We start from the raw sequence: 22282 nt of genomic DNA on the forward strand, positions 1-22282 counted from the left end.
GTTGCGGGCGGACAATGTCCGCCCGTCATCCTAATGGGGCCCTTTATTCGGCATAAATACAATACCATAAAAGTACAGTTTAAAAAGAACATCACGAAATGAGATTAAAACCAGGCTAAAATACATGTGCAATCAATTCACAAATAGAGCCACTTCTCCAATATCATTCTTCATTAGGGTCATATGTAAATTGTGCTGGGTTAGGGTGGGTCGGAGTAAGTTTGTAGGGGGGTTACATATAAAATCAGTCATATAAGGTGCAAAATAATTAATTCCTTTATGCTAAAAACTGCCCTCCCCCACACAGTTCAATATTAAAATTTTTGACAAAGAAGTACTACAACCATGTATATTCACCCCTCGCCTCTTGTGTTTCTGAGTCTCACAGCCGACCTTAAAAAGTTTACGGTGCAAAAAAGTGTTAAAATCTTTGTGGACAATTTCAGAAACAATAGGGCCACCTTTGCCTGCTTGAAGCTGGCGTTCTTAAAAACTCTTTTTAAAAATAGCTTCCTCTGGCACGCTTAATAATGTTGTGTTTCTATCTAGGACCCTAATTCGATATTCCCGATTCATGCCCTTATGCTGTTATAATCAATAATATCCTTGTAAAGGCATAAGAATCATATCCATATTCAGTAATAGCCCATGCAGTCCAAAGCACAGCAAGGCTACTCCCATCGACTCCTAGAAAGCACAACGTGTTCTTTAAACAAACCAAGCCTCCAGCAGCCCGGGAAATCCTCCCTGATTTTGTTTTGATTTGAACAAGAACTCCTGGAGTCCGGAAAGAACTGTTAGTTCTTAGTGACGTCTTATGTCCAACCTTACGTCAAACTCAGCACCTTTCAGGTATAAATATACCAACAGTTGCCTTAAGCAAACACACAGTGGTTTGGAGCAGAGCGGCTATCTACTTGCCCGAGAGCCCAGCTGATGCGGGAGCCCACGGAAGCTGCCCCTCCCGTTTGACACACTGAGAGAGACGCTGTCTTCTTCTCCAGCCGAGAAAATCCAGCTCCGGTGTTTCCAGCCTACCCTTGCGTGTTGCTGGGAGATCGAGTCCTGGAGAAAGAGATACCAGACCTCCCACATTCTATTACCAAGGTACGGAGCTGAATAAACCCTTAAGAGAATTCTTGATGCAGATTCTTGGCAAAACAATCTTAACAAACTTAACTTAAACTGCTACTTACTTACTCCTTCCTGAGTATTAGGCTGAGGTCAGGTACACCGGAGTAGGCGTAGTTAGAAGCACCAGTTGAGTACGTTAGTCAATGTTTTTATGTATGTATATATTTTATCCATTTTAAAGTACCATATGGCTAACAAACCATATCAATGCTTTTACTGTATTATTTCATAATACTACTTTTACTGTACGCACTTTACTTTATGATAATTATTGAAATTGTGGCAATTCATTTCGCTTGCATGAGAAAGAAGACTGCTCAATAAATAACACCTTTTTTGAAAACGCCTGTCTCTCTATTTCTCTGCACTCTGGTGAAACTAAGTATGCACGGTTGACCGGGTGAAATAGCTGCCTATTGTTTTCACACGACTCTAGAGATACACTCTTATTCTGAGGGAGCAAAGTTGTCATGTTTATGCGGTTGTCAGAAACTGAATCCCTTCTTGTCTGAGTCAGGAAAGTTCATCCCTCCCTATTCATTCAAGAAAGTTTCTAGTGACCTCTGAGCTAGCTGGCGCAAACCTAAATTAGGTTTAACATAGTCAGTAGAGACCTGGATGACCTCAGTCCTACGTCTACACTGCTGGTTATGTTATTCCAATGTGCAGAGCCTATTGGGAAAATAGGTACTACACTACAATAGGAGCACAATAAAACAAAGTGAAGGGTGTCCTGCGGAGACCGGTGATCACAGCTGCACTGGCCCTTCAACTCTGTAGATGTTGTATATCCAGCCGGAACCGCTAAGATATGATGTAATAGGTTCAGCCTAAAACGAGTCATTATTAGTCTGTCCTGGGCGTTGTGAATAAAAGACATATAAGGTTCGATGCCCAGACAGGATTTGGTCAGAAGGTATGCTCTCACAGATGGTTTGATCAGCTCCCTATCTTCCCTAAGAGATACTACATGTTTTAGAAATTCAGCCTTGACATACACCTTATCCCTGGGTAACAATTTTGTCGGATGATTAAAATAATCTGCACATTCCATACCTGTTAGGGTTTCCCTCACATACTTGAGCCATGGGATGTTCCGGCCCCGGTCATGGGCAATGCAATCCATTATGATCTGCTTGCTTAGTAAGGCCTCAGAGTTTGTTCAAATTTTAATCCAACATGTTAGGGGTTTGAGTTGCGACCTATCTCAAATATAAGTAACACCCAATTCCTCATGGATAATGTGGGAAGGTGTACTCCGAGGCACTCTCAACAACCGCCGTAAGTATTTATTCTCCTCAGATTTTAGGTGTTGTAAACCAATGAAACCCCAGACCTCACTTTGGCACAGCACATGGAGCTATACAATCTCAAGATTTGGTCTGGGGACCAACGACCCAGCCTTCGTGCAAATTCATAATTGCCCCGGAACAACTAGCTAATGTGCAGCATTTCTCTTCTGCCAGGGCTTTGAAACTAAGGCGGGTGTCAACGCATACGCCTTTTCCAAAAAGTGAGCACCGATCCTATAATAACATTTTCTTTTTGGTGTTTTCCCACTTCCATAATATATGATTTTGAAAGATTGGAAGACAGATCTAAACTCTCCATAAAGCGGACAAAACCATCTATCAGACACCGTAGCCCACGCTAGGTGCGGCGAAAAGAAGCGCGTCATCCACGTACAGCAGAACAGGGTTCCCTATTGTTCCTATCCTTGGAGAGTCCACCCCTAGAGCACCAAGCGCCTCATCCAGGCCATTTATATACAAGGGGAATAAGAAAGGCGCCAAGATGCAACCCTGTCTCACCACTCTAGAACATGGAAAAGGGTCAGTGGTGGTCCCCTCCTCATTATATCTAACCTGGGCAAAAGTGTTCTGGTGCAATGCTCTTAAAACGTTTACCAATCCTGGATCTAAATCAGGGGCCCCCATTAGTTCCCACAATTTCCTGCGGTTTACCCGGTCGAAAGCTGCCGTTAAGTCCATGAAAGCCAAGTAATCTATTTCCTGGCTGGCGATAGTGTAGTTGGCTACCAATAGATAAAGATTAAGGTATTGATCGGCAGTTGACCGTGCAGGCCTGAATCCATACTGAGTGTCAGTGATTATGTGGTGTTCATCCGCCCAATCCATTAACCGATTGAGGATGACCCTACCTGGTACTTTCACTGTCACATCAATAAGGGAAATAGGCCGATAGCATAATTGTCTATCCTTATTTCCCTTTTTAAAAATGGGGACAATTGTAACTGTGGACCAGGATGTTGGCATACCTGACTCCCCTGGTGCATTAATAACTCTGTTAATATGGGTGCCCAAAGTTCTACCTGACTCGTGAAAAGGTCTGGTGGGATCCCATCGAGACCCGGGGCCTTATTCCGTGTCAGACCCTCGATGCCCAACTTTATCTCTCCCAAGGAGAATATTATCTGAGTGGTACTCTCGCTCCCCTCCTCTACTTCTGGAGAATCGTTGGTGCTGCTGTGATTGTAAAGGCCCTGGAAGTGCTCAAACAGAAGACTCTGGTAGAATATGGCTTACTACCTTTGGTTTATTTGCGTCTTGGAAACAAGGGTCATTTATAACTTTCCAAAAGGTGGACGAGTCCTTTAACTCAGCCGCTTCCCTCAGGTTCTCCCACGCCTGCTGCTGCAATGTAGTTTTACATCGTTTTGGTGCCTGTTTATACAAAGCCCTACATGAGGACACCTTTATTTTATCTTTAGGGACAGTTTTTAAAGCTGACTTCAGTTCCCTCAGGGCAATGGAGCATTGACGGTCAAACCACCTTGGATCATCAATTCATTTTTTCTGCGTTCTGCTCCTAAGTAGGCCATCAATATGTTGGGCAACACCCTCAAAGGCTTTGACCAAATCTGCCTCATCACTGTTAAATCTAAACACTTCCAAACCTGCTTTTCTTTGTCTGAAAATAACGCTCTATAAAAGGCTTCACCATTAATATGGAACCATCTGAGCCTCCTTCCTTGATCAGTGGCACTTATCGTGCCACTGGCTTCCATTCGCAAAGAATGCTTGTTTGGGTTTAGGTTCCTGAGCGACATGACCAGAGGGATGTGATCACTAAAAATGCTAACCTGTATTTTAAAACTTGAAATCCAACGCTTTTACGTGTTGGTAACAAAAATAAAATCATTAAAGCAATCCCTTCCTCTTCTTTTAAAAGTTGGATGGACCATTTTATCCTCCCCACTCTAATAAAATCCATAGTGTATGAGAGGGCATGTATGTCCAACACCTTCCTTAACTCTCTTCCCTCCCTTGTATGCTCCAAGTGCAGGCCCTCTCCCAGTGGGCATGAGGACCAATCCCTCCTGCTATTTTTCAAATGGGGGCACAGATGGCAATTAAAATCACCAAGTAACACCAACTGGGTCATCATCGCCCATTTCTCTTGTATTCCTGCTAGCCTGCACTCCAACTCAACCAATCTTATTGTGGTCTGTCCCACTACAATGGCATTATAAAAGTTAATAAAAATAACTTTTGACCCTTATTATAAAATCTGATCCCTTGCATAAAATCCTAATCCCAGCCCAAGTCATCCCACCTCCCCTGTAACCTGAAGTCCACATATGAAATTAAACCTCCCCTTGCTCTACCAGAGGCTGCCTTGCGAGCTGGTACAAAGTACTTTTTATATCCTTCTACAGGTATATAAGGTAACCAGTCATAGTTTTGTATTTTTGAGGATAGACCTGCTATGTTCCAGGAGATTATCTCAATGTCACCCTGTCTGGAGACGACTGGGCTCTCTAACATGGGGCAGATCGTAGGACTGTGGGATACATTGGATACTCGGGTATTCCCATCAGAACCAAACCCAATATACTCTCCAGGTCCAGCGAGTTTAATGGACATGTTAGTCTTTAGCATGGCTATCCCTCCTAAACCTATGTTAAGGGGCAATCTCTCCCGTCTAAGACCATTCCCAGTAGACGTCCCACTGGCCAGTCAATCTATGTAATTTAGGGCTGATACACTTTAAAGAGGGGCATACTGATTAGTTAGAGGGACAGTCGGACCCACCCGATCAGGTCCAGCTAGGTGTCTCCTATGTTCATCACGGTTGTTTACACACGTCATGTCCCTATAAAAGAATCCCAGGGAAAGCATTTTAATATTGAGCCGCCCTCCTCCTGGAAGGGCCCCTTGAACTGATTGAGAAGATCTCGTACCAGCCCTGGATACCTTAGGTTTAGGATCACACTGTCTCCTGGAAAGCACTTCCTACTGTTTCCAATCCAGGAAACCCTTCATGCCCTTAGAATATGCCTATGGTGTGATATATTAAAACCTACATTTCTGTTCAACCAGTGGGCTGCCTTATTAATCAGCATTCGTGGGGTTTCTTCTCTGTCACTGCTGCAGGCCGGGACCCCTGTCAAGACTACTGCATATGGGCATGATGCCAAAGGTAGATCTAAAACCGGCAGGCCTGGAGTACACCGTGCGAGGTCAGCTAATATTGGCGCTGTATCATGAGGTGTAAGTGTTCTTCCATCTATATTTATGGGGGCTGTGTTAGAGTTGGGGTTTTGGACTGATGTTCCCACCCTGATATGCCTGTTCTCTCCCGAGGCAATGTCTAGTCTTGGGACATTTCAATTGGTAGGCAATGCAGTTAACCCTTTATTTACAGCCTCCTTTGTACCATCAAGCTGTTCACACTCGCAGATCCCACCCTCAATTCTCTCTCGGGTAGTAACTACCTTAGAATGTGTAGATCCCTCTGGTGCCCCCGAACTATTAACATGTTGCTCCGTCAGTTGAGATGTCATCAGTGATGTCATGAGTGATGTGACTGACCATGTCATGAGTGATGTAATATGTGACATCATCAGCAGTGCATTGTAGGCGCGCAAGTTATAGTTAGCTGAACTAACTATAACGGGGGAATTTCAATGGTTTTGTATGAGTGAAATGTCCAGCTATCTATAACATGTGTGAAACCTATGATTTTTTCAGTCAATTTCTAAGGTTTTTTAAATGCTAATTCCGAACTATAACGTAGCTGAAACCTATGGTTTTTTTCAGTGAATTTTCAAGGTTTTTGAAATGCTAATTCCTAACTATAACATGTGTAAAACCTATGTTTTTTTCTGCGAATTTCAAAGGTTTTGTAAATGATCATTTTTAAATGTCATAATTATTATATTTCTTTTTTTATACTAATTCACTACATTTTTATTATAAATATTTATATTTATATTATTTTTAAGTTATATTTCATATATTAAATGTAAAATAATAACAAAACTAAATTAAAAAATATTTTTTTATTAATACATTTTTTTTCTCAATATATTTAAATTAAATTCTATAGAATTCCTTTTTTGGATAATCGTACGGTGATCGCACCATACTTTGTATGGCAAATCGTACTCTGTGCATACCCGGGCATACGTTACGAATGCGCTTTGACATTACGCGTCGCATCAACGCTTCTGTGTGACGTCATGTACGGCGTCCCGTACGCGTATGGAGCGAACGTTTCTAATTGTTCAAAAACATATATTTATGTTTCTAATGTACATAGTAAGCGAAGACGTTATCTGGCATAATCATGAAAATAGTTTTTCTAAACTTTTATTAAGAGTATATTACTTTGAAAAGCAATTACGCAAATCGCAGCGGTACGTCGTATGTACTCGCAGCATAAGAGCACTGTAAGCGCACCGTAAGCATACGCAAAGCCATGTGACTCTAAAAGAAGAGATTTGATTGGTTCATAACACTTCCTATTCCAACTGTTGAAAGACCCCTCCCATTTTGATCATTCTACTTGCACTTTCACAGGAGAAGGATCTATTCTGTGGAGCTGTTGTACTTTAGAACCAAACTGTACACTGGCTGCTCTTTTTCAGACTTCCTCACAACAATCCTCTGAGGAACAATTTGTTGATGAACAGCTTCCGAAAAAGACAAAAGAAGCTTTCATTTGGAAGTTTTTTACATATCATGAGGGACAGAAAAAGGTCAATGCACCGAAAGTAACTTGCAAGACTTGTGAGGTAACTCTTTCCAGGGGAGACCCCACTAAAAAGTACTCTTTCGGGACAGCCAGCATGGTTCCTCATGTCAAAAATTTGCACCCAAATAACTATGCAAGGATGGCAACAAAAAGGTTGCAGGAGAATCCTCAACCTGCAATTCCTAGTACCTCAACTGCACCACCACCTCCTCCGAGCAGTCCGCATCCTATTATTATGTCATACAATTCATTGTAAATTTTGAGAGAATTACTTTGTTACGGTGAGCAGTCTATTGATCTCATTGTGACGAGGAAAGAAGAACACCGTTGACATTAATTTTTTTAAAAACTTTTTTGTTCCTGTTCCACTGTTTTTTTGTTTCCAGTTCAATTTTTTGGGTTAAAACCGCCCCCCCCCCTAAAAAACTTGTTGAAAAAAAAAATAGGAAAGTAAAAAGACAAAAAAAAACAGTTTTTTTCAGAACTACCTTCACTGGTCAAAGAAAGAACTATATTTCTATGTTAGTGTGTTAAAGTTTGTCAGAATGAATGTGCAGTTCATAGATGAATGAATGAATACATTAGTAGCGATGGTGAATGTGAAAGTAATGCATGTGGGAGGTGCGTCACATTGTAAATTCTTGTACCAGAAAGAGACATTCCTACATGGAGAGATAGAGAGCGTTCCGGCACAGGAACACCTCCTGAAAGTGGGTGAGTAAAATTTACAAGATTTCATTTTCTCAGTTTTGAGCTCATGCTGTGTCAAAACCCTGCACTTGCTTGAAATAGGTGTAAGGATGGATACAGCATTCTGAGCATACGGCTCCCACTGCATTGCTGAAAATGTGTTGCACTTGCAACATAACTCAAACAATGTACCACCTTCATGGCAAAGATACATCACATATCTGTTCTGTTTTTGCCCCATGGTGCACCACAATGTAAATACAGCGCATCCATGGTGGTGATGTCACAGTACACAATATCTGATATATCCCTGGGGATATGCCAGTTATTGTAGATCTGCCCATTACTGGATTAATGTTGTAAATAGATTACTACACACTAACCAATGAGTCACTACAAAAGTGTAACAGGAGTGATAGAGTGTTTGGTGGAAGTGTAAGGATACAGACTGCGGAATTGAAGGTATAAAAGGCAAGTTTATAGGTGCATAGAAGACTGCAAGTATTGTTTATATGGGTTGGAAGTAGTCCATGGCCTAAGGCGTACTTTGCTCCATGAGTATTTAGGGAACTTACTGAATGATAACAGCTCTGCAAGGAGAATTTCGAGCTGAATATATAACTGCTTCACTTTTAACACAGTGCATAGATAACCACTTACTGCTGAATACCTCACTACAATACTGAAACAGCAGTGTGAACATGTTTAGTGGAACTGTAAGGATAGAGAGTGGGCAATTGAAGGTTTACAAGGCAAGTTTGCAATTGCATAGAAGAGTGCATGATAGTTTATAGGGATTTGAAGCAGTGCATGCCCAAAGGCCTACTTTGCCCCATGAGTACTTGGATAGTGGCTGCATGATTACAATTCTGCAAGGAGGGTGTCTAGCTGAATGTATAGCAGCTTCACTTTTAGAACAGTGTATAGATGAGCACATAGTGCTGTATGGTTCACTGCAATACTGAAACAGTAGTGTCAGAGTGTTTGGTGAAAGTGTAACAATTCAGTTTGGGGAATTGAAGGTATAAAGGGCAACTTTGTAGATGCATAAAAGACTGCAAGCATAGTCTATAGAGGTTAAGTAGTCCATGGCCTAAGGCCTACTTTGTTCCATACTTACTTGGGTACTAACTGCTTGATTACAGTTCTGCTAGGAGAGTGTATGACTGGATTTAGAAGAGCTTCATTTTTAGCACAGTGCATAGTTAAGGACATTCTGCTGAATAGCTTAGTACAATACTGAATCAGCAATCACAGAGTGTTTGCTGGAAGTGTAAGGATACATAATGGGGAATTGAAGGTATAAAACACAAGTTTGCCGGTGCATAGAACAGTACATGCAGAGTCTATAGGGGTTTGAAGCAGTCCATGCCCTAAGGCCCACTTTGCACCATGAGTACTTGGATACTGGCTGAATGATTACAATTCTGCAAGGAGACTGTCTAGCTGAATGTATAACAGCTTCACTTTTAGAACAGTGTATAGATAAGCACATACTGCTGTATGGTTCACTACAATACTGAAACAGTAGTGTGAGAGTGTTTGGTAAAAGTGTAAGGATACAGACTGGGGAATTGAAGGTATAAAAGACAAGTTTGCAGGTGCATAAAAGACTGCATGCAAAGTCCATAGGGGTTCCAAGCAGTCTATGGCCTAAGACATATTTTAATGCATGAGTACTTAGGTACTGAGTGGATGATTACAGTTCTGCAAAGAAACTGCCTGACTGAATTTATAACAGCTTCAGTTTTACCACAGTACATAGATATGCAAATACTGCTGAATGGCTCACTACAATATTGAAATAGTAGTGTAAGAGTGTTTGCTGAAAGTCTAATAATACAGACTGGGGAATAGAAGCTATAAAAGACAAGTTTGCCGGTGCGTAAAAGAGTGCATGCGTAGTCTGTAAGTGTTTGAAGCAGTCCATGCCCTAAGGCCCACTTTGCACCATGAGTACTTGGGTACTAGCTGAATGATTACGATTCTGCAAGGAGAGTGTCTCAAACCATTATTATTATATAATAATACATTTATTCTTGTAACATCTCATAATTTAATAGAGCTTCTAAAATAATTTCATCAGGTATTTCATTTTCCTGGTTATCAATTTCAAAAGTCATAGGATCAAACTCGATGTCATCTAATGCTTCCACAAAATCAGCATCCAAGGTTACATCTAGAAAATCACACCTGATATCTGCAGCATTCATTTCTTCCTCTTCATTCTCGCTACTCATAAAAGGTATGTTCAGCTCTTCTATGACACTGTTACTAATTTCGAAACTGTCTTCCATATTGTTTTGTTGATTTGCCATAGTGAATTTCTTATGTTGTAGGTCCTTGAACAAAAACATAAACACTTCATTTTATCATTTTTCCTAATACAAAACATAAAACTAGCTTTCTCAACTATTTTGCCCTTTAAAAAATATTATACAAATACCATTCTCAACTACTTTATAAGATTATATAAATATAATTATTTATATGAATGTTCAGTTTTTAAAATTTCTTAAATTTTCAAACCAGTCACTCCTTATCACTATAGGAAAAAACGGAAAAAACTCAGACAGTTATAAAGAAATGCAGTACTAAAAAAGTACAATATGTCTATTCACCTTATCTGTTCCAAACTAGTAGATGTGTTGTAGTAAAATGCAAAAAATACTGGTACACTCAGTATATATATATTAAGTTTTTCAAATGTATATAAAAGATACAAACAATCTTTGCACACTTATGTACTCCATCCATGTTTTTTTACTTCAGCTCTGTAGACAGTTACTTACACTTGTCTTAAACATAATAAATAATAAAAAATACTATATATTATAAAATTAGCATCTATGAAGACAAAAAAATATATAGTTACAATATATCCTTTACAACACAAAATAATTTGTAAAGCATTTCTTTTGCCTTGTTTGCTGTTCTCAGAATATATTGAAATTCACTAGAAACAGTGAGTTCAATAGTACTCATCATATAACAGCGGGCAAAAAAAAGACAATCAATAAGATTATCTTAAAAAAAAATTCAACATTTTCAATAACAATCTAAAAAAAAGAAATAAAACATATGTTAAATGTTTTTTTTCAAACAGCAATTTCTTACGGAACTATGAGATATCTCAAACAATCTTAAAATACCAAAACACTATCACTAATTTTCATACACTGAAAACAAAGTTACTTTTAAATATATGCTGACAAAATATACAACAAATAGTCCTTAATAGTTTTACATACTTTTTCTCATGGCTAAATAGTATGGGCCTGATTCACAGAGTGAACTTAAGACTCAATCCTAAACTTACTACTATTTTGGTATTCACAGAATGAACTTACTACTTTTGGTATTCACAGAAGTTAGGATTTTGTCTTAAATTTGTCCTAAGACAGACTTAAGACAGACTTAAGACAGACTTAAGATAAAATCCTAACTTAAGTCTGTCTTAAGTCTGTCTTAAGTCTGTCCTAAGTTTGTCTTAAGACAAAATCCTAACTTCTGTGAATACCAAAAGTAGTAAGTGCATTCTGTGAATACCAAAATAGTAGTAAGTTTAGGATTGAGTCTCAAGTTCATTCTGTGAATCGGGCCCATAATCTCAAATTCTTAGTAAAGAAGTTCCTCAATAGTAATCCTCAGCATCCTTCTCCCACCTTTCTGATCCAAAAACACCAACATCATTTGCAACGTCCCCCATGGCTCATCCATCAACTTGACGCTATTAAACATCTACACGGCACCCTCACACAAATTACCCGCCATCACAACCTGAACATTATCTGCTAAGACAACAACACCCAACTCATCTTCTCCCTCACCAAGGAGCCACATACCACTGAAAGACGTAACCAACTGCATAAGGATCAACTCTCTAAATCTCAACTCGGACAAACACCTACAATGACTACAACAAGTCTAAAACACTTCTGCCCAACTGATCATTAATATCCCCTGCCGCAGCCACATCACCCACCACCTGAGAGATCTACACTGCCTTCATGTCAACAAGAGGATCACCTTTAAGCTCTTTACCCTCACTTACAAAGTACTCTACAACACCAGTCCAATCTACCTTAACAGCAGTAATCCTGAAAGGCCACATTTTGTTCCTAAAATGTTGGCTTTAAAAATATTAGGTAAGAATTTGGTAACTCTTTAGGCCAAAGTTGTTTAAGAACCAATTGACTATCATTATAATGTATCCAACCTTTCAGACATTTGAAATAAACAGTGTAATGTCCAGATGTTGTAGAAGGTCCATCATGTAAAATAATTGCTACAGCTACAAAAGTTCTTCTTGATATTGATAGTTGAGTAGCTACAACATTTTTAATTAAAGTTTCCAATTTTCTTCGCTTAGCTCTACAACGTTGCAGCATTAAAATACATACTGTCCATATCTCTGTATAAATAATGTTGATGACATTTCTGATATACATTGGCTACACTCCATATTTTGACTTGCTCCTCTAACTAGATTGTTAAAAGACACTGATTCACAGTCTGGTAAACTCAAATATATAAATCTTTCACTGTCTATGTTAGTGCTACATGTAAACAAACAATTTTCACAGTCATGTTGCCATTTTTAAGAAAGGCCAAAAAGGTTTTCAATATCTATACCTTCATCTTCTAATACAACAAGCATATACATTAGAAATTCCTGACAATCTTGCTGAACATTCTGCATAAATTGAGTACAACCAGAACATATGTCCAAAACATTTTGAATATCAGAAACACTTGGTATTTTACTTTTATCACTACTACATTTCTCATAAACAGAATACAACAAGGAACATAACTTTTCTTCCCGATTTTCAACAATTTGCTGTTGTAAACTTTCAAGAAAAAAAACAACCTTAACAACTAAATTAGCATAGCAGTTGACACCAGAACTATTTTCAAACTGATAACCAACATTGTCTTCAACACTGTACTTTTTCTTCTTGCTTGCATTCACAACTTCATTTTGCTTTTTTTCTTTCTCTACAGCTTCAATACATATATTCTAAAATCTTCTTTTTCTACCTACCACACACTTTTCAAATACATGATATTGACCTAAATTGAGTGCACATTCTCTTCTTAACCTATTATACTCTTTCACACAATTCACATCTGCACTAATTTTTGTCTCATCAAAATCAATCAAGTACAATCCAGATAAAGTTCCCACTTGAGACTTCCAATATACACTAAAGCACTATCTACACTTCAACCTTGAGATTTATGAATGGTCACCAAATACGCCAAAGAAATAGGAAACTGTTTTCTGCGAACATACAAATATTTTACAAGCAAAAACCGAGCTGAACAACGACTGAAATGTTGCACTTCTTCAATTTTATCAAATTTGATTTTAAAAAATTCAATACCATCTCAATTTACATAATTAAGGAAATCAACAATTTTACCCATTGCTCCATTTAATAAACCTTTTTCCACATTCAAATTACATCGTAAACGTACTCTACAGTTTACACATGCATATACATTCTTTTCTAAACCAGCAGTTTTACTTATTGATTTCTCTAAAGAATCCAATTTCCTCTTCAACTTTTCAGTCAAAATAATAGTGATAACTTCATGTTCTATTTTATCAATAGCTTCCAATTTAATAATTTCTTCATTTTCCAACTTTAAAATGTCTTCATTGAATATAGAATATTCACGCAGTGTTGGCATTAAGCAGATTACAGATTTGTTTTCTGCAATTCTCATATATATTTTCGTGGGAAAAATATTTTCATTTGGAAGCAAAATGGAAAGTAACCGTCTCTGTATCGCTTATTTGCCATGTTCTGTCACTTTTCCAATTCTTACATCTTGAACAATACTTCCATAATCTGCATCATTTGCCTGTCACATATTTGTAATAAGTTCCTTATATTCAAAAAATGACCAAATGTTAACATTTCCAATGCTCCCCAAAGATTTTCTGGTATCTTCATGTGCCAGTGTTTTAAACACTGGTTGTCCTTTTTCAGGAGTAAGTTGTAGTAGATCTCGAAAAACTATGACATGCTTTCCTCCAAATAATACGTCATAGTCTGTTTAAAGAATTTATTGTATTCTTAAATGCACAAAGGCAAGCATAAAGTTTGATACCATGCTTACCTCACGAATAATGAGAAGTTTCATTTTCTTCAACACTCTTAAAACTTCACAACAAGCTTCTCCAAATAGCTTGTGGTATTCCAATTTGTTTTCATGCTCTACTGGTAGCATTAATAAATGTTGTAAAGTAATTCCTTTAATATTGTGTGCCGCCAAACCAGTTGGAGCAGTGACAACACAAGACAAATGTGACTCAGTTGTTTTCTGTAGATAAGTTGTAATTACTTTAATAAAAAAAACGTTTTCCTGTTCTAGTTTGTCCACTCAGGTACATTCGGATAGGTTGAAATGATGAGAAAGAGCACTATTTCTTTTCATGAAGTAATCTATGGTTAATCTGTTCTCTTACTTGCTCTTATATTTGTTTCTGCTCAATATTTAGTTGTTCTTCCAAGTTTCCTAAGTTTGTTAAATCTTCTTGAGCTTGATAAATCACTGTTTCCACCTCTTCCATAGCAGTTGCCCCTTCATTTTGAACAATTGGTTCTCCTAGTGGATCCTGACTCAACGGAGCAGAAGTTTGACTGTCTTGAGAACTGTCTCTAGCAATCTCAGCTCCAATTGTAGCTTCTTGCTCAATTTCGTCATTCAACATTTTCACATAATTAGCAAAAACAGGACATTCTATAGTATCTTTACTTGCGTTGAAGGAATCTTCATAGCTCTCAAAATCTCCAAGTAATTCCAATTCTGAACACCATGACTTGAAAAGTTGCTAAAGAGCTAAGTAGTAAAATTTTCTTTTGTCAGGAGTTTCGCAACTCAGTTTACTGTGATTAATCAAATGTCCTTTTCTTTGTTTTACCAAACATCCTTCACAACCAATCACAGCATATATACCATTATTGATGTTTTCTGTAATATTCCATTTAAAAATATAGTTTTGCAGCACTTCATAGAGACAAATGTTCTCAAGATAATGACTTCTATTTGGATAATATGTATCCAACATATTAGTTTTCACAATATCTGTACTTTCTGGCTCTTTTTCAGCTAAATATTCAATTTCTTGTACAGATTTAAGTACTCGATTTCGTGTTGCAGCAAGACCTAGACTCACCCAAATGATTCTTCTAGATTTGGAGTATAGACTTGCAGATGATAAGCGATCTTAGCATTCATATGCTTCAATTTCTCGATGAGATAACATCTTCAAATTATAACTATATCATTTCTTACTTAGACTCTTCTCGTGGGAAATCTCTTCCCATATTTCCTTCAATTCCGTCTTTTTTGATTTTGTTATGTAGGATGTTACATATCGAGCAAGAGCAATATAATTGTCTGCAACATATTGAATATCCATGTTAGCATTCCACATGGACAAAATGACTTTCTTGTGATAGTATGTCGCAAAGATGACACAAAACTGTTCACTCTTCCTTTCGATATTACAGGACGTGGAATTCCAAAACGACATTTGGTGTAGAATTTCTCCTTAGATTTGTACTTTCGGCGAATGGAATTGGAATCGTAAGATTTGTTATCTTAAGTCTTTATCTTGTGTACTTTTGGGTATATCACATGCAGTATATTCATCAATAAAAGACAACACAGTATCATCTGAGTCTGTTCCAAATTTGGGAGCATCTTTGATCCATATTAGTATATGTATGTGAGGAGCACCTCTCGCTTGATTCTCCTTTCTCCAAAAGAAATCCAGAACCTCTCCAAGAGGAGGATTTTTTTTATTGGTGATAAAAGATATAATAGCTTCAAATCTATGATTGAAATACCTGCATACATTAACTAGATCCAAAGAGCACAATTCTCCAGGTGTCTTGTATTCAATATTTAATATATTTGGATTTGCCTCTCGAAGAAATTGAAGGAAATCATCCCAAGCATATTCAGCACAGCTCAGTGTAAGGAACCATGTAGGAGTTCCTAAGTTCCTTAGCATACATTTTAGTTCTCCATGACAACAGTACCAGTACTCATTAGTACCACACTGACATGTCATGAGATCAATTAGCTGAGATTACAAAACATTATCATTCTGCTGTGCTTTATCCATAAATTCCTTTGCCGAAACATTTTGCAGATGTACACCTGTTTTCAATATATGGTTTACTGCATAAGAAAGTCCAGACAAATCACTCTCAAACAAAAGATAAAACAAATACGGCATACATTGCCGAAATCTTGGATCTTCTGCATACAATCTTGATGTCCGGTATGCAGATGCAGGAATCTGCACAGGTCGTTCATTATATCGTCCTCCTTTTCCTGTGGGAAACAACTGAGGGAAACAACGCTCTTCCAAGCTTTATTCCCATACACTAACGGGACTTCCCTTTGCTTCCTTTATTTGCAATAACTCTATAGTATTCCCCATCACTTCTTTAGAATGAAGTGGATTAACACTATAATATTCGTAGATTTCTTCATTTCTGGACACATCCACTTTTTCAATTTGTCCAGATGGCGAGTCACTATCTTCTTCTACAGTTATTTCTTCTTCTCTAACATACACATTTATATAATATTGATTATTTTTTACCAGATACAACGTTGCCTTTCCTAACATCCACAAATGTTTGCCAGATTGTTTACTCTTAGTAGGAACGCCATTACCAAGAATAACTAAGGGTTCATCTTCTACATTTTCTACACCAATAGTTTCCATATTTTTCTTTAAATCTAGAGGCAAATATACAACTCTTTCCTTTAATCCTTTCTGTAAATCTGAAGGAGGCAATTTTCCTGTCTTAGGCTTCATACGAACAATAGCCTGAAATGGATGCACAGATTGAATAAGAATAGACGCATAGGTATTTAAATCCATTCGTTTAAAAGGAATATTTACCAACTCAAGAATATTATGCACAGCTCTAGCAGGCATTTTGTTCTCATCTAATTTGTTATAACAATATTTACAAATACGCTGATCATCACTCAAATCAAAACAATTCTATACCAACAAATGAGTTGCAAGTTCCATCTACTCATTATTATTTGCCTTTTCACTATTTAAATACTGATCAAGAGTCCTGGTCTGAGTACGTTGACAACAAATACAAGAATAATTTGGCCTTTCACCTGAAATCACCTTAACTTAGTAATTTCTTGCTCAAAATGTTCTGTACTACAATGTTGTACATTCTCTTCCACATTTCCTTCTATTAATGTATCAATTTCTGCACTGTCTTCCTCAGGACCAAAGTAACTAACCTGAATTTCATCACAAACGTTCATTACATCTTATACAATTCCACATAAAAGAGCACTGTTCAACTTTTTTAACACTAGAGCTGGACTTTTTCCATAATACAATCTTCTGACTAATTTCCTCATTTCAGTATGATGTACTGCTAACATCCTGAAATGGTGAAAAACACTTCGACAAACTTTTTTAGAAAGACAAGCCAGAGAATGACCTTGCAAACCAGTATTTTCTCTCACTCTGCAAGGGTCTAGTGCTTGCAACATCTTAATCTTTTGTTAAAAAATCAATAGATTCTTGCCGCACACTACAAATACTTCTACAATTCCAAGTGTACACTGGAGCTTTAGGACGTCTCCCTAAAACTTCATCAGCTAATACCTCTTCTGCATTTCTAGGAACAATTTTCTCTTTCTCAATAGGACAACCTCATAAGCACGACCTCTGGTGTCAACTGCCTGCAACAAATCATTACTCTAAAAATACCTCTCTTCATTAAAAAAAGGCTCAGAACTTGAACTATGTTTCCATTCATCAAAAAAAACTCTAAAAGATTACTTTTGTTAATTACTCTTCTCCACTTACTTTTGGCCTTCATTGAATGAATTGGCCTATGTAGTGATCGAATTACTAAAATAAACTATTTTTTTTCAATACGAAAGCTTTCCCAACTACATTTTCAATACCTTTCTTTTTCTTATAATAAAATGCTGATTTATTTTTACATTTCTTCACTTCCTTGATAAATTCGACAAAACTCTATTATAAAACATTTTTTTTCTAATTTCCTGAAATTGATTCTTGCTCCTTTTACTATACACTGTTTTTTTACTACTTGAATTCCCACAGTTGTTTTCTTTTCTCTTGCTTTTCTTTTTAGTTGCAGATACACAATTTGTATTTTTGATATTGTGCACACTACTCTTAGTACTTGATAAGTTCTTCAAAAAAATCTTCGTTCTCTTACCAGAACTTTTTTTCTTTTTGTTCACACATTGTTGTTCAGGTAAATCTTGTTGATGACTTCTCTTTAAAAATAAGCTTTTTTCTGTTGTTTCCTCTTTTCACTTTTAGAAGGCATGATGAATTTCTTTTACTGTTGATAAATAGAATCTGTTATAAAAAATATATATAACAATATAAAAAAATTAAACAGTTATTCTACTAAGCCCTACTTCACTGTATCAATTCTTGAGTACTGACTAAAACATTACACTTCTGTTAGCAGAGTGCCTGACTGAATTTATAAGTGCCTCAGCATATGAGAAAACACAAACAGTATGAGGAAACAGGAAAGAAATACGAAGAGCGAAGAGTGAGAATGAAGAAATAGAGATGAGTATAAAAACACACAGATGTGTATAAGTAGACAGGGATGTCTATGAGGAAAGAGGGAGAAATATCAGAAAATAGGAAGGAGTATAATGAGAGGACGGAGTATGAGGAAAAGGGACTAGTGGCTGCATAGACGCCCTCGCCCTATAACACTGTGTGTAGCCAGCTGTACAGGCCGGGAACAGTGAGTGCACTTCATACAACGTCACCCTGCATACTAGATCGATGGGGAGGCACAGGGGCAAGGCCCAAGACCACGGTGCACCGACGGACATGCAATCCACCGGCTCGGAGGACCCACTAGCCTCCTCAAATGTGGACATTATCCCGCCGACGGGGAAAGGATCACAGGACGCCAAACTGGATCTTATCCTCAATGAAATACGTGCCACACATGAGGCACTGGAATCACGTAAAGACAGCATGGCGAAGGGCCTCTCCTTGCTCCGAGCAGATCATAACAAACTTGCGGAGCGAGTCTCGGAGCAAAAACTAGCGCTGAACGATCTCATACCTAAGCAGACGGAACACTCTGCGAAGCTGGAAGGCATGGAGAAACAACTCAAACAGCAGTGGGAAAAGGTGAAGGATGCGGAAGGACGGGCCCGCCGTAACAACGTCCGCATCCTAGGCATTCCGGAACAAAACGAGGGGAGAAACCCTACCCAATTTGTGGAAGACTGGCTAAGGAAAATGGTGGGCCCGAAAGATCTTACCACCCTATACAGTGTGGAGCGGGCGCATAGAATGCCGTCGAGACCTCCACAACTGGGAGCGCCCCCACGTCCCTTGATCGCGCGCCTTCTTCACTACAAGGACCGTGACACTGTGCTGAGAGTGGCCCGAGAGAAAGCGCCGATACGCTATGAGGACAAGAATGTCTCCGTATATACTGACTTCACGCCCACAGTACAGCGAGTCAGGTCCACCTTCATGGGGGTGAAGCGCAAATTGCGGGAGAGAGACTTGAAATATGCACTCCCGTTCCCCGCACGCCTCAAGATTCTACATGGTAACAAATCACACTTCTTCGACTCGCCGGAGTAGGCGGAGGAATGGATGGAGATAACGCTGATACCACCGGCCTCGCAGGACCCATTTGCCGACACCAGGAGCGACAGACATCGGAGTCCACCGGACCTGAGACACACCGCTTCCAACACTGGACGAGCCCCCTCGTCGGGGTCGTCGCCGAGGGCACAAGCTACAAAGGACCGCTTAGCAGATCAATCATCAGTGGTGCAACTGACAGAGGAGGCGCTCGCCGCTCACGACGCGGGCACAGCCAGGGACCAGACCAGCACCTCTGACACACACACCGAGGTGTCAGGATCAGCGGACAGCCTGCAACTGTTCCCCAAGATCACGGCGCAGATGGCAGAATAATTTTGAGCAGCAGCACTTTGAACGATATCCGGGTGGTAATGTATGAACGATCTCACTCTCTGCACAAAGGTGGGTTGCCGGAGGGTTTGGTTTACTGAGGGCTACCATGCCACCGCAGGCCAGTAAGAGACAGACACTAGTGGTCTACTCCCCCCACCACATGCACATGGAACTGTTTGACTTATGCCCACGTTGGGCATCTTGGTTCGGCTCCCGAGCCCGTTGGCCTGGGGACCTTAATGTTAAGAGGTTAACTGTTTGCACAACACTCCTCTCCTGTAGTAAGATGTATCTGGCATGGCCACCCGTGAGCTCAACATTACTGCATTGCACGGTCAGTCATGGGGCCACCTAATGTTTATAATTTGTGCACCTGGAATGTGCGGGGCATGGGCTCGATTCACAAGAGACACAGGATACTGGCTCAACTCATGATGGGGAATCATGAGGAATCATGATAGCTTGCCTGCAGGAGACACACTTGAACTGTTCTGAAAACATGAAACTACGCAAGAAATGGAGAGGGCAACTCTTCGCTACGTCCTATTCAGCATTCTCTAGGGGGGCAGCTATTTGGCTTCGTAATTCTGTTCCCTTTAAACCAATAGAGCAGAGAATCGACAAAGAGGGTAGATATGTGTTTGTAAGGGGTTTATTGGATGGGGAAGCAGTTGTGCTTGGTTGTGTGTATTCAGGTCAGTCGGAGTTTCTGGTAAATGTCAATGGGGTCCTTGCGGATTGGGCAGATCATCAATGGGTGATTGGAGGGGATTTCAACTCTGTGTTAGATGTTGCTCTGGACAGGTCACACCCCCCACTGCATGCCACAGAAAGCAGGAGACAGGCGGACTCACTGGCACAATGGGCGGAGGGATGGGATTTGGCGGATGCATGGTGCAGTACACATCTGCTGGACAGGAAATATACCTTTTTCTCCCCACCACACCAACTGCACACCAGAATAGACCGTATATTTTACTCCCGTTCCCTAATGGGGTCGATTATCCAGGCCCAGCACATGGGGAAGACCCTCTCGGATCATAACCCTGTTGAGCTTACCTGGCAATGGGGCCGACTACTGGCTCCCATCGGAACTACTTGAGGACACGGTCTTCAGGTCGTCCTTGTCAGACGCCATTGAATCCTACTTCGACACGAACACTAATACCGCCAGCTCCCGACAAATAAAGTGGGACACCTTTAAAGTCTTCATCAGAGGGGAGGCGATGACCACCCAGGTGGGCAGGAGGAGGGAAGTGATCGATAATCTAAAAGAAGTGGAGGGTAATTTGGCAACACTAGAGAGTGAAGCTGCGGGCACGAATACACACTTCACACCACTGCAGGACGCACATATAAAACACGCTGAACTGCTAGAAGACTTGAGATTATTAGATTACAAGGAATACACTAATAGACAGCATACACAGGCGGATAGATCGGGCCCCCTGCTGGCCCGTATTATACGAGACTCCCCAGTGTACCATCCAATTTTGGAAATATTAGACCAGGCAGGAATGCTGGCCTCGACTCAAGTAGGAATCAACACTGCATTCAAAGACTACTACACCACACTCTATGGCCCCCACCAACGCCTCTCCAAGACTGCGCTTGAGGGATTTATGGGGGATTTAGAACTACCCCAACTCACCGACAGGCAAAGCAAGGACTTGAAGCGTAATATTACTGTTGCGGAGATTAGACAAGCGATACACGCTCTTCCGAGGAGCAAGGCCACTGGGACGGACGGCCTTCCGGCCGAGTTCTATGCATCGTTCGTAGACCTCATAGCCCCACGCTTACACGCTATTTATCTGGAAGCTTTGCGGACTAACTCCTTACCGCAGTCATCCCTACAAGCATTAATAACTTCCCTCTTAAAACCGGGTAAAGATGGAATGCACCTGACTAGCTACAGACCCTTATCTCTCCTTAACACTGACTATAAGATACTGAGCAAGGTGCTAGCGACGCGATCGGCACAATGCATTCCGCAACTGATCCACCCTGACCAGTGCGGTTTTGTACCGGGAAGGAGCACGGCCATGAATCATAGGAGACTTGCCCAGCTGATGCTGCGAGACCCGGCGGACTTGGGCTCCGAGGGCTGCATCTTGTTGGATCTGAAACAGGCCTCAGATGGGATTTCATGTTTGCTACACTCTCGAATTTCGGGATTCCATCCGAATATATCGCCTTGGTCAAACTACTATACACCCGCCCCACAGCTCAGGTGTGCACATCCAAACACATTTCAGGACCAATAGCCATAGCAAGAGGCACCAGGCAGGGTTGCCCGCTCTCCCCGCTCCTGTTCATCCTGGCCCTTGAACCGCTGCTCTGTAAACTCCGGACAGCGGCTCCCCGCTGTGGCATTCGGAGAGATGGGACGACACATATAGTGTCCGCCTATGCCGACGATATTATCCTGTATCTCCA

The sequence above is a fragment of the Lissotriton vulgaris genome, chromosome 4_1, assembly GCF_964263255.1.
Source record: "Lissotriton vulgaris chromosome 4_1, aLisVul1.2, whole genome shotgun sequence".
Taxonomy (NCBI): Eukaryota; Metazoa; Chordata; class Amphibia; order Caudata; family Salamandridae; genus Lissotriton; species Lissotriton vulgaris.